At 35.7% G+C, this 15,072-nt stretch overlaps 2 protein-coding genes across 3 annotated transcripts in view; one reads left to right on the forward strand and one right to left on the reverse strand.

The window, feature by feature from the left end:
• The window catches only part of LOC131955099 (ras-related and estrogen-regulated growth inhibitor), a 112,848-nt gene that overhangs the window by 39,277 nt on the left and 58,499 nt on the right, over positions 1-15,072 (forward strand). The gene's annotated exons all lie outside the window — the stretch shown is intronic.
• Positions 1-15,072, reverse strand: part of LOC131955098 (zinc finger protein 836-like) — a 37,281-nt gene that overhangs the window by 2,610 nt on the left and 19,599 nt on the right. The window lies entirely within an intron of this gene.

The raw sequence follows: 15,072 nt of genomic DNA on the forward strand, positions 1-15,072 counted from the left end.
TTATTAATCAATAACATTACTATTAGGCTAATGTATGTATATTTTGAATATTTTCGGATCTTATATATAAATATAAAAAACGAGCCGACCCGCGGCGTATCATATGCCATTTTTTAGTTGTTTTATTTTCTACTTTTCAGTAATTCATAATTTGTGAATTCGACAGTACCAATGCAGCCACTGAAAATATTTGCTTTAAAACACTACCCCCCCCCCTTTCCCCTAACCCCGACCCTACACCCCCCCCCCCTTCCCGTGAGGGCAGCCTCCTCTTAGTTATTTCTTAGTTACCTCCTGTAAGTTAAAAATCGAACTAAATTATCTGCCCCTAATAGAAACCCGGCTCTACGATTTGTAAACATTTAGCTTTGTAAACATTTAGCGTGACCACAGCTCACCAGACTGCAAGGAGGCGCTTGCAGCTTGTTTTCTAACGGCTCCCAGAAGAGAATTATATATATAGATAGATAGATTGTAGATCTATTAGGCCTACTAATTTCTATTACCTACCTAAAAACCTACATCTACATATTTAAAGTAAGGTATCAAATAGTAACTATCCATTTTAGCTTTAGATATATATAAAATTATTTTAAAATCGGCCAAAGTCAAAGCTAGTAAATGTGACAGAAACCCTGTCATAGTCCCATAACTTCATAAGCCAATGGCACGATTATAGATACCGGTGTCCGATAATGGAATCATCTTTAAAAAAGGGGTGTTGGGTTGTAAGTAGTATAGTAATCTTGACTAGATTTATGGATAGAAATTAAGGTTAGGCTTATGGTAGGACCAGGGTTGGGGTTAGGGTTAGCATTGACATTAGCCAGCCATGTGTGCATTTAGTTAACTACCAGTAAACCAACACCCCCTTTTTAAAAAAGATTCCATTATCGGACACCGGTGTAAACATTCTCCCAGCCAATGTCCTGACCCTAATTTTGAATTTTCAACCATAGGCCTAATAGAGTCTTTGCATATGATACCACGTCATGCGGTGTACAGGTTTACATTCAAAATGATGATCTGTGGTGTTAAAGGTTGTGATACTCGAAGTGGCAGATCTAAAGGGGTTCCTTTATTACGACTACTAAGGGTTTTATTACACCAAGGTGTCAGAGATCGACATCGATCAGATTGTAGACGCCATAAATTTTTAGCCAATAATTATCGCAGCAATGTGAGCGAAGCAGCGGCAAAAAACATGCGAATCTGTTCTCAACACTTTGTTTCAGGTAAGGACAGTAAAATAATAAACTTCATTTAATTATATACGATAACTGTTAATAAAACAAATATGCTCGACCTTCACTAATACTAATAGTAAAAGACAAAGTCAAAAGTAATAATAAGAATAAGATTTAATTGTAATAACAGTGATTTGATATTTAGATCTAGAATCAAGCTCTAACTCCAAACATGGCGTAAACAAAATTCAGACCACTGATCTAGATTTAGGGTGACTGGCTCCCAGAGGCGTATCCAGGTTTTCGTTGTAGGGGGAGCGAAAAGAGCAAAAAAGGCGCCGAACTTTTAATACGTTCTATATCCGTGTAATATATATATATATATATATATATATATATATATATATATATATATATATATATAACTAGCTGTATGTCATTACTTCGCTATGATGTAAAATAAATTGAAAGTAGCACTCTGAAGAAATAAGAAAAAACACACAATGTAGGCCGACAAAACAAAAATTGTATCAATATACACACACTACAGCACAACCAAAAACAATGAACGTAACACAATCTGTTTTGTAATACTTGTAAAAAAAATTCTTACATAATAATTCCTGGGAAATTATTTAAGACAAGTGAAATAGGGGAAATAATCACTGTCTTAATATAAATACCTATATATCTACACATTTAATTATAAATGTCAAAACAAATAAATAATTACTTTAGAATATAATGAAATTGTTCAACACTATTTGTGTTTTTTCTATAATCAGTTTTTAATATATCGTCATCTTAAATGCTAAAGTATTACAGCATAATGAAAGTTTTTAAAATCAGAGTTGGTATAAAACCACGCTTTTCGATATAAAAGAAGAACATTCGGAATAACAGCCTACATTTAAATAACTATCGGTCTTTGTAACTGTTTCATATAATCTGTAATCGTAATCACTATCGCCCAAACTGTAAGAATACTACTACTTCATCGTGATGACGTTGTTGACCTTGTCAAAATGTCCCCACCACTACGCAGTTTTCTCATAAGTAAATTTAAATAGAGGTGCCACATCAGTTGTATTTGTTTCTGTATTGTAATTTAATTTTTTTAAATTAATCACACTATTCAAACTGTATATATAAAGTAATTATGTGTGAAGTTTTATGTATAACATTTTCTAATTCAATTATTCGTAAGCAAATACATTATACAGTGGCCTTAAACTTAGCACCACAATTGCCAAGTGGTACTACCCGTAGAGGTTTTTTAAACATTGCAATGCATCGTAATGGTTATTTTTAGAATGGCAAACTGATGCAGCTGTTAATACGTGTTGTAAACGTAGACACTACTAGACTAGTAATATTGCTTAATTGGTGCATGAAAAGAAATCTTGTGATTTACATAGATGTGCCGACCAAAAATATTTTTTAACAAATATCACTGTTTAAAACTTTGAGTTTAAAAAGTTTCCAAAAAGGCGCCACTTTGCTGAAAATGGCCAGAGGGGGAGCGGCCGCTCCCCCTGCTCCCCCCCCCTGCGTACGCTACTGCTGGCTCCGCTGAGTAGACATAGAATCTAGAATCTACCTATTTAATTATAAAATTTAGATCTACATTCGATTCAAAATACACCCATAATAAATCAAAAGTAGTCATAATAATAATAATAATAATAATAAAGCATTTGTCTCTAAGAATCTAAAATCTTGCTCTATTATCTAATCATTTATTTAGCCAACGAAATTATCTGAAATTGAAATAGATTGTATGACTAGACATAGATCTAGAATCTGATACTTAAATTAAATTTTAAAAAGTTTATACAAGCATTTAGTTGATATTATTGTAGTAGAAGGCTTTAATAAATTACTAAGGCCTACCTACTTTGTGTCTTTTTACAGTAATATGTATCTGATACTGGACTGAGTTTAAATTCAGATGCATATCTAGTAATTAGTCTACTATTATTAACTATTAAGTTTATGTAGCTTAGAAGTAGAATCTAGATCAGGGGTCTCCAAACTACGGCCCGCGGGCCGCATGCGGCCCGCTATGTCCTCTCATCCGGCCCGCGGAGATCTTTTTGTCCACGAAAAAAAAACGTTTGTTGGTGATGGCTGAGGAAGTTTGCCCAGAAAAATCAAAGACATGTTTGGAACTAACTGGCCCCCGAACTAAAATTTGATAGTTAATGCGGCCCTCGGACTGAAAAGTTTGGAGACCCCTGATCTAGATCATGGGTTCCCAACCTGGGGGTCGCAAAGGGCTTTCTGGGGGTGGGGGGGGGGTGGGTCGCCAACTGGTGGACTAAACTCTAGCAATGAATAAAAAACATAAGTATTTAGAAAAAAATTCGGCATTACTAACATCACTGGAAACAGAATAGAGAATAAACAATTTGTACTGTGCAAAGTTGTTCTTATTCAGGAGTCTATGAAAACTTCCAAACGTCAATTTGAGACGAGTCATTCGGAACACACCAACAAAAGAAGTGTAGTTCTTTCGTCGGCATGAAGTTAGTTGCAAACGTCAGAGACTTGATCGAACAGAACGTTTTCATCAAGAAATCACAGCATTAGTTCAAGCATCATATGAAGTAGTATTAGAAATTGCCAAGCCAAAAACCTCTCACACAAAGGAGAAAATCTCATCAAACCATGTATCCTGAAGATGGTAAAATTAATTCTTGGGGATTCCAGTGCAGTAAAGATGCAACAAATATCTCTCTCTAATAATACTATGCAGCGGCTTATGTTAAAAGACAAATTTAGAATCAAATCAAGCTTTCACCATTGCTTGATTTTCAAGTTGACGAATCGACAGACGTGAGTTCGTGTTCGCAGTTGCTTGTCTTTGTGAAATATATTCATTCAGATGTTAGCAAATAAGTGTTGATGTTTTGTGAAGGTATCATGGAGAAAATAAATACGTTTTTTTTAAACTGGAGGATTAAAATGGGAAAGCGCATGTGGGGCTTGTACGGATGGTGCGTCATGTTTCAGTACGCTGGCTGTCAATAGGAAATGTCAATCGTGTTTTTGAATTGAAAGATGAAATCAAGATGTTCTTGGAAGTGCAAGGAAACAAGACCTTTTGATATACTTTAGCGACATGCTGTGGTTGGAGAGAGTATCATGCCTAGCAGATATATTCGAACATCAACATAAGCTTAACCTGGTAAAGGAACGAATATTATCTCTTTTCATGATAATCTCTTGGCATTTTTATCAAAGCTGCAATATTGGCGAGGAAAAATAAATATTTGAAATACTGCCATGTTTGAGAAACTCTGCATCGTGGTGTGAAAGATAAACATTTTAAAGGATTCTGTGCATCTTGAATCTCTTGACAACGAACTGCGGCGTTATTTTCCCCGAGCTGAAAGAAGAAGAATCTGCATTGTCACCCATTCTCTGCTTTCCTTGATGTTACCAGCATTGCCGATAAATAACAAGATGAATTCTTAAATTTGCAAAATTTAATTGTTAATGCTTGTTAATAGCATGTAATTTTGCTCATCGTATTAAAACAGTTAGCAAGAATAATTCATATTGAAAGTCTACTAGAAAATATTAATTTAGTGCTTATTATTTTCTTTACTAATTTCGACTTGTAAATTATATGGTCGCGGGTCACTTGTGTTTTATGAAAAGTGGTCGCCACTCGAAAAAGTTTGGGAACCACTGATCTAGATCATAGCCAAACAACAAATAACAACATTATTATTATTAGGTTAATCATTAGGCTAATTTTTTTTAAATCCACTGTTTCAAAAGAAACAAATCAAGCTAGGAAATTTATAAGAGTAGACTTTCAATATGAACTACTCTTGATTACTGTTTTAATAGCATGAGTAAAATTGCATACTATTCACTAAACCTTCGTGGTTAAGTTTTTAATTTAAAAAATTTTCTGTTAACGCCAACCTATGTCATTATAATTATCTTAATTTTGTTTTTAATCGAAGAATAGCGTTGAAAATATATTCTCGAAAAGTCAATCAATTTTACGTTTAGGTATGAATGGTGAATACTACACCAAAATTGTGTCTGTAGTTTTTCATCTTACTTGGAATCATTCTGCAAGTCAAAGAATTCATCTTGTAATTCATCGGGAATGCTGGCAAAATCAAGGGAAGAAGAGAATGGGTAATGCTCAGAGAAATAGCGATGCAGTTCGTTTTCAAGAGATTCAAGATGCCCAGAAATCGCTTCTTTCAAAATTTTAATTATCTCACAATCAGATTCATCTACCACACCGCAGAGTTTCTCAAATTTACAATATTTCCAAGATTTGTTTTCTTTACCGATTTTGTTGCTTTGATAAAAATGCCCCGAGATTATCATGGAAAGTTATAATATTCGTTCATTTTCTCTGAAGCTTCAGGTTAACCTTATCTTGATGTTCGAACACATCTGCTAGGTATGATACTCTCTCCACTCACTCTATGTCGTTTTAAGTATGTCGTTTTAAGTATACCAAAAAGTCTTGTTTCCTTTGCACTCCCAAGAACAATTTGATTTCAGATTTCAATTCAAAAACACAATTTACAACATTTTGTTTGACAGCCAGCGTACTGTAGTGTAGAAGACTCTTCTGAAGAGTAGAACCTCGTGATCTATAATAATGTTTTTGCTAAGTTCTTTGAAGGCTCCAGATTTTAAATAATTTACGACTTATACTAGCAATGGACTCTTGATGTCGATTGGTTAGGGCAATGGTTAGGGGGCTATATCTTTTCTGTTTTCTGAAAGCCTGATTTTGAGCTAAACATAGATGGCACACCATCCGTACAAACCCCCACAGCCGTTCTAACCCATTTTAATCATCCAGTTTCAAAAAAGGTATTTATTTTCTCCATGCTATTTTCACAAAAGAGCAACTCTTTTTTATATCATCTGCATGAATATAGGCACAGACCAGCAACTGCGAACACGAACTCACGTCTGTTGATTTATCAACTTAAAAAGCAAACAATGGTGACAGCTTAATTTCAATAAAAATGTGTTATTTAACATTTACGTACATGCAGCGTTTGATGAGATTTTCTCCTATTGTTTTTTTTGCTTGGCATTTTCTATCGCGACTTCATTTGATGCTTGCACTAATGCTGGTGAAAACTTTTTGTTCGATCAAGTTTCTGGCGTTTGCAACTAGCTTCTTACCGATGAAAGAACTCCATATATTTTTTGGTGTGTTCCGAATGACTCGTCTCAAATGACATTTTAGTTTTGAAGACTTCATAGATTCGTGGGTGAGAACAACTTTGTACAGTGTGCTTTGTTTCTTCTCTATTACATTTCCAGTGATGTTAATGAAGCCCAATTTAAAAAATTCCTCTAAATATTTATGCTTTGTTTCAAATTACTAAGGTTTAGTATACCAGTTGGCGACCCCCCCAGAAAGACCTTCGCGACCCCCAGGTTGGGAACCCGTGTTTTAGGATAATAACTTGGATTAGTGCTTTCCCCTGTTAAGCCATGTGTGCTATAAATTACATAACATGACATGGATGTGAGAAATGTTGAGGGGAGAGCAGTGGGACTGATTTCCCCTTTGTTCTTCCTGCTGGGCCCAGAGGGTCATACATTATATAAGAGATGCTATCTCTGGTGGGCTGATATCTAAGAACAGTAATCCCTGTGGGGTATCAGGGAGGTGAGAAATTTTCAGGGGAGGGCAGTGGTACTGACTCCTCTTTGGTCTCAACCCTGCTGAACCATGATGGTCTTAAATTACATAGCATAGTATCTCTGCTGGGCTAGGTTCTAGGAACAGTAATCTACAAAGAGATATTAATAGCCAGACAGCCACACCACAAATGACGTCAAAAAAAAATTCTGTCTACAGCCTCACCCATCTGATACAGCAGATTTGTATTTGGTCTATAGCGCATGTGAGATTGTCGATGACGTTTATTGCTATTTTTTTTTTCTTGAACGTAATAAATAGGCCTACTGGCATAAGGAAATCTTGTTGGTTAATAGTTACAGATCTAGATCCAGCACTATACTATGCTGCGAGGTCACAGTAAGCTAAGATAGACCTAGAAGACCATCTAAGGCCGCAGTGACCAAAATGTCTGCTGATGTCGGGTAGACAAAGGCCACAAAAGGGACTGCGCAATAAGGTTAATTCTAGGTTTACACAGCAGTGGATTTTGTACTGTCGACGCATGCGCGAAAGGCGGAAAGGGTCACTGGCGGGAGTCTTGATGATAAAAACAATTTCTAAAATGCCAAAATTTTTAAGCTTAAAACTATCTTAATTTTTTAAACTGCAAACCCGGAAATTTTCAAACTCAAATCTTGCGAATTGGGAAAGGCAAAAAAATATGATTCTCGAATCCGGAAATCCGGGATATCCGACCTGACTTTGGAATTTTTTTCATTAATAATGTAGGCATTCCGACTTCCGCTGTTTCGATTCGGTATTACACATCCGGACTTTTTGATGCAGACTTTATAAAAACTCGCCTTTTTCCGAAGAATGCCGAATCTCACTGTTGGAATCGAGTTTTTAGAAATATTCTATATAGATATTCTAGTGTAGTCGTATTATATGTTTCAATTAGAAAATTACCGCCATAGTGACAACCTTAAAGCCGAAATCGATCGCACGATTCTAATGAGTTTATCTCGCGAACATGTCCCTTGCGGTGCTGTCACATTTTAAATAAGTTTACGTATTAAACACATTATAAGTGTCGTGCCATTAGTTGTAAGTGCCCATTAAATAAACAAATATTATTATAATAACGGTTTTATGGCACTTACTACTTCTGTTTATGTTACATGTCAAATCCCCGAGCTAGCGCTTCGGCCTTGACAACGCCATGGCGTCGGTTTAGCACCGCATTACCTATTATCGATAAAATACGCGCACTAATGCCAATGACGTAGTTTTCGAAGTTGGAAAGAATTTAAATTGTGGGTGGCACTGTTAAAACTAGATAAAATACATTGATCAAGTTATCTATTAAAAACGACAGGCATGAAGCTTAGGCTTACATTAACTAGTGTCAAGCATTTCACTTATATCTACTTAGTACTTAGATTTAAGGCTTCAGGGTTCGTACTGCTTTTTGAAAATGAAATTCCAGACTTTTTCCAGACATTTTCCAGACTTTTTTGGAAAAATTCCAGACTTTAGACAGATAATGTGTTAGCGAATAATTTTTTAAAATGATGCACTATTTGTAGTCTTTATAATTACTTATACTAAATTGACATTTATTTTAGGCAATTGAGCTATATTCATAGTGAACTTTCTCTAGCCAAATTGACAGAAAATCATTTTTTTCTAAGTTTGCCTACTCCACCCTACCTAAAATTTTAACAATTAAAATAATTGATTAAAATGATGCAACTATTTTGTTTCCAACATTAGACGTATGTAATCTGTTCCTGATCTAGTTGCTTATGTTTTCAATTAAACTATCATTAAAATGGTATTGCATAATAGTGAGTGTTAATTACTTTAAAGAATAATAATGTAATGTATTAATTTAGGTCTGCTCTTGTTAAGTAGCCTAATATAGGCTACTTGTAAAAAAAAAATGTGGAAAAAAAAAACATAATTCACTGTTTGTGCTTATAGTAGTAGCTGAGAAACGGGTCTGCAATAAAAAAAATTTGCCCGTATCCTTCCCCCCCCCCCCCTCCACACACGACACGGTGAAGGGGTCACTGTGAGGTCATAGTAGTCTAGACTACAGTATGCCTGTTTAATATGTCATAACATGAACTGTGCTGTGACTTATACCCCCTCCCCCACCCTACTTACCAAGCAGTACCAACTACGCACTTGGGGTCACGGTGAGTTCACACAAGTGACCGATGTTACAAGGAGGGGCGGGGTAGTCTAACTTTAATCGTCAGCATTTGCAAAGATTTCAAAAACAGTTTAATGGAAGGTGGATTAAAATTAAAGGGGTCATCCATTTATGACGTACACATGGAGGGGGAAAGGGGTCGGAAGATTTTGTGATTACATTCTAAAACAAACATAAAACGTGTATCTTGCGAGTAGAATGTAAAATTAAGACGACTGTGCTGGTGTTTTAAAAACCATCACAGCGTGTAAATAAAACACGGTATTTATATCTGCCTTAACATTATTGCAAGAGCGTGTCGTCACACTTTATAAAACCCTCCTCCCGATTTTCAGGAGTGTGACGTCATTTATGGACTACTCCTAAATAAAAATAGTACCTCTTTGTTAAGCTAAGGCAAACAGAAATACAGGTATGAACCCAAGGAGGCCTTGCGACTTATTAATCTTATAAATGCTAATATTAATCCAAAGTAAGTGAACGCGTGTGGACAGAGGGCGGGGTGGGGGGGGGGGGGGGGGTGGAGAAGGGGGGGGTCTAAAATCCGAAAAATTGTTGTAAGTCATAAATGGATGACGCCTTACAGACTGATAAATTATATCTAAACTACCACTCACACATCTCCCCCATAATTTTTTGATATGACTGCCTGCATGCAAACTCAAACGATGAAAAAATAGCGGGTAAAATCGAGAGCCTAACAATCATGACGGCGATCATTCTTTCATTAAATGACAATTGTAAGTACTTATAACACATTCACACGGTCAGTCGTGCCACAAAATATCTCTACCCTCCCTTCCCCTCTTCTTCCAATGACGTAGTAACTGAGCATCCCTCTTTTTTCTGCGAACCAGCGGAAAAACGTCACAACAAACAGTGTAAACCCGCGCAATAGCGCGGGAAAAAAAAATTGAGTAAATTCACTTAATAATAATCATTAAAAAAGTTTTTAAAAACCCACGTTTTCTGATTGAACTAAAAAGTAGAAAATAAATGCTATAGGCCCTACATCACAATAATGCAAGCGATCACTCTACTATAAGCGATCAAAAACGTGGGGCGCCGAAGTAAAAGTTATATTACTATTGATTAGATAATACTATTGACTTTTATTAGGGAGCTTGTAGAGAGTCAACAGTATTAGAAACTGTAAGAAAATCACGGCGCCCCACGTTTTTGCTCGCTTATAGTAGAGTGATCGCTTGCATTATTGTGATGTAGGGCCTATAGCATTTATTTTCTACTTTTTAGTTCAATCAGAAAACGTGGGTTTTTAAAAACTTTTTTAATGATTATTATTTTCTACTTTTTAGTCTTTGTCTGTTTGTTTGCATTAAAATCTTGCTATCGATTTTATCTTTTCACTTTTTTTGGGTAAACGAAGACAACTCGTAAAAAGACAACTCGTAAAAAGACAACTCGTAAAAAGACAACTCGTAAAAAACACGTTGTTTGAATACGTTACTGACTAGAACACATAGATTTGAACCCGTGTCGAGTGGGATAGCAATCGTGTGCCCAACCACTCGACCATATCGTCTCCCCCAAACTGGCCTACCTCCTGTAAGTTTAAACTCGGTTCAAGCTAAATTCTCTGCCCCTAAGCCTGTGGCGACATGTGATCGTTCGCTTCACTGCGCGCGAGGTACGCGTCGCTGGTTTTTTTTTTGTAATGGCTAGCAGAGGAGAATTATATATATAGATTATATAGCGGTCTAAAATGCTCAATAAAATGTTTCCATTGATCAATTTAGTAATAATAACAATTGAATATTCAATGGTCATCCAAAAGAAAGCTTCCCTGAAAATTTCAGCGCGCTAGCTAACTGGGAAGTGCCAGAAATTTCGATCGCAAGATTGGATTGGAAAGACAAACAAATAAATAAATAAACACACAGAGAAAGCAAGTTAAAGAAAACGTGGTAAAAATAGCAATTTTTAAAGTTGGAAAATATGGACTACGAAGTTTTGTTTCTAAAACTAGATTCCAGTCTTTTTCCAGACTTTTAAAAAATCCTGCCCAAAAACTAGCAATTTTCCAGACTTTTTTAAGTCTTAAATTCACTTTTCTAAATTCAAGACTTTTTCCAGACTTTCCAGACTGCGTACGAACCCTGAGGCTTATACTTAAAATTAATTCAGTTAGGGTAAAGGAGGGCGTTAAGAGCCGTGTGGTATTAAGCCCCAATCAACACCCCACCCCCACAAAACCCCCAATAACACTGCTAATCTACTTCTGAGGTAACAACCACTGCTGTTCTTTGATAACAGAGAAACATAGGATTCATTTTATGTAATTTATATCCCACTTGGTCCAATAGGGAGAGGATGAGACAGGATTTAATCCCACTGCTCTTTCCCTAAAATTTCTCATCTCCATAAAACCATTTTGTGAACTTTTTTTTCCAAATAGACATATCTTGGGAAACTTCACTTTGTAATAAACCAAATAAGTTTTTCAAGCCCATTCTTTGTTCCTGTATTAGAGCATTGGTTGTTGTACATTTTAACACTATTTTTATAGCCATGGCTAGAATAGTTTTATTTTGGTGAATTTTTTTTGCACAGTGATTATTGGTGCCAAAACAAAATGGCAGACATTTGTCCCATTTTACCATGCTATAAAGTTTTTATCATTATCAGAGTAAAACTTGACTGATCATTACCATAATGGTTTTATTTGTTAGATAATAACTAAATCTTCATGAATACATTAATTTTGTTCATTAGCTTGCCTGTTTAGAAAAGTTATAACAGATACTGTTATGTGGCTCTTGAAACCCTATGTGCGAGTTTCTCATTTATTAGACCACTGAATATGACACTGGTATAGGAATAGTTAACACAAAATGTATTAATTGTTAAACAGACTTGTGTCTAAATGATAGAAATACAATTCTAACCTGCTAAAAAGTAAAAATTCAGCCATCTGATGTTAGCAATGTAATTTTTAAAATGGTACTGTACTTATTACCCCTAAGGGGCAATACAGCCGACTCAGCCCCCACCTGTTTCTAACCAACCATAAAACTTCAAATCTCTTTGTAGGTAACAAGAATAAATGCTCTTAGGTCTCAGCCAATCTGGGGTGGTATGTTATGTAATTTATGACCCTCATGGTCCAGCAGGGAAGTAAACAGACACATTAATACCACTGCTCCCCCCTTACAATTTCTTACCCCCATGATACCCAGCCCCCACCAGTTTCTGGCCCACCATTAAACTTCATCTCTTTGTAGGTAACATGGATTAAAGTTACAGATCTCAGACAATCTGGGGTGGCATGTTATGTAATATATGACCTTCATGGTCTAGCAGGGTGGAGACCAAAGAGGAATCAGTACCACTGCTCTCCCCTCACAATTTCTCACCTCCATGATAGCCAGACCCCACCTGTATCAAACCTGTATCAAACCCACCATAAAACTCTTTGTAGGTAACATGGACTAAGTTCTTAGATCTCAGCCAACCAGAGATAGCATATCCTTATGTAATGTATGGCCCTCAGGGTCCAGCAAGGAGAAAAAAGGGGAAACTAGTACCACTGCTCTCCCCTCACAATTTCTCACCCCCATGATACCCAGCCCCCACCTGATCTAACCCACCGTAAAACTTATCTCTTTGTAGGTAGCATGGACTTAGTTCTTAGATCTCAGCCAACCAGAGATAGCATCTCCTTATGTAATTTATGGCCCTCAGGGTCCAGCAAGGAGAACAAAGGGGAAACCAGTACCACTGCTCTCCCCTCAACATTTCTCACCTCCATGTCATGTTATGTAATGTATAGCACACATGGCTTATCAGGGGAAAGCATTAAGGCAGATTAGTTAGTACAACCCCTTTTTACATACAAGAATGTTAACTCTGGACAGCTACACACTAGTATACTAGCTACACACTAGGCATACTAATGTGCCTACTGTAAACTACTAGACTTTAGGCACTATGTACACCTGCAATTGTATCAATTGTAGACTGGGCCCATTGGGGCCTAGTGATAGCTAGTATCAGTTAAAGTGTGTGTACACAGCATTAACTATTTTGGGGTTAGAAATTAATTATTTTTATTGCGGAGTTAGTCTAAACTAGGAGATAATACTTATTGCCCCACTGCCCGGCTCCTTTCACCCTAAATGCTGATTTTGGGGGTATGACAATAAATGTTCAATTAAACCCATTTAAAGTATGTTTAATAGACTTTGTTATTATTTTTATATTGTGTAAGATATGTTAGAATAATTTTGCCATATTTTCAATACTAAAAAATTCTTAGATTAGTAGAAATCTTTAAAAATGTACAGGTGCTAAAAAGTGTGGCTCTTAACGCCCTCCTTTACCCTAATACTAAATTATACTTTATACTATAAATAATAAATAAGTTGTAGGCCTATTTCTTAGTATAACTAATGCTATATGTATCGATTGATAAAGTAAGTCTGGGCCTATTATTGGTTATGAGTAAAGAAGCTTGGTGATAAACTTAATTAATTATTTGTGATAATTATGCCTATGACATTAGTAAATAGTAAATAATAAACAAAAGGCGCAGCAATTGACATGGGGTGGGGGGATACTAATTAATAAGGCAGTGAATTTAGAATGACACGAAAAAGGCATGATAGTTATTATTCATAATAATTTAGGATACAATTTTTACATTTAATAATAAAAAGTAACAAAAAACAAACATTACGTATTTAAATCACAGCATGTTGCCAATATATTCATATAAGCAGATAGACAGGGAAGCTGTAACTTCTGATGTGGTACAACTTACTTAACACTTAATAAACTTTTACAAGAACTTAAGGTTTTTCTATTGATTAGTTGTACCAAAATATCAATAAAGCCTGATAAAGACCCTAGTATATTAAAGTAGTTTCCCTTTTGGACCTGTCAATCCATCATCCATAAAGCAGCTGAAGTAGAGTTGATCTGTTTCTTGACCACTGAACATGAAGTGATGGTGTGGTTAGCTCTCTGCCAAGCTATCTTTACTTTCCCTTGTGTCAGGTACTCATCTGAGCTTGGTGGATGCTGCACGCTGCACAGACAGACTTGTCTGAGATCTGAGCTTAAGACTTGCATGTTAGTAGTTGAGTGCTTTACCACACCATTCCTAGTTTTATTTTTCAGCATTCTTCTTATTACATGCTTCAGTATCAATCACCAAATTTATCCTATCTGTTATAGTAGCATTCTGGACATACGTCTGTTGCAGTCACTATAATTACTATAAAAGGGCGCAACACCCTTTCATAGGACTTTTTAATTATATGCAGTCATACTTGATCTAATTTTTTTCTATATTTCCATTGCCCCCACCCTCTAGCAAAGTTTCAATTTTAATATTAAAAAAAAAACATAGACTTTCAGTCTGCATATTGACCTATATAGAACAGCACAGCTCACTTTAATTTGACCTGATTAGTTCTAATTATCCTTCATCAAATTTTGATTTTACTTTCATATTTCTATTGCCCACACTCTCTAGCACTAATGTGCAAAGTTTTATAATTTTATCTCAAATAGCAGCAGATCTAAAATGGACCCAGATTAATCCTATAATATACCCCATTGATAAAAATATCAAATTTATCATTCTAGGCCTAATAGTTTTTTTATATGAATTTTCAAACTTATGTGTTTAACTTGTTATGTTTCATTGTAAACTGCATTCGAGACGTGTGATTGGCTTTAAACTTGCATACCAATGTTGCTATTAAAGATATAATGATAAAACTTTGCACATTTGTACTCAATGATATGGGCAATAGAAGTCTACAAATAAAATAAAAATTAGAAAAGAGGTAACTAGAAATAATGAAGTCAAATTAAGGGGTGTGGCACTGTTCTATAGAGACTGCCATAAGAGGATTTCCAGACTGCACAGCTAGGTTGCTATTCCATATACCATCATGAAACTTTATATATTAGGACTAGAGCATGTAAAAAATACAATCATGCAAGTAAAATAAACATAGCTAGAGGAAAACTATAAATAGTGAACTTGAATATGGTACAGCGCAATTAGA

This window comes from Physella acuta, unplaced genomic scaffold (genome assembly GCF_028476545.2).
Source record: "Physella acuta isolate Inbredline_101_S28 unplaced genomic scaffold, ASM2847654v3 ptg001055l, whole genome shotgun sequence".
Classification (NCBI taxonomy): domain Eukaryota; kingdom Metazoa; phylum Mollusca; class Gastropoda; family Physidae; genus Physella; species Physella acuta.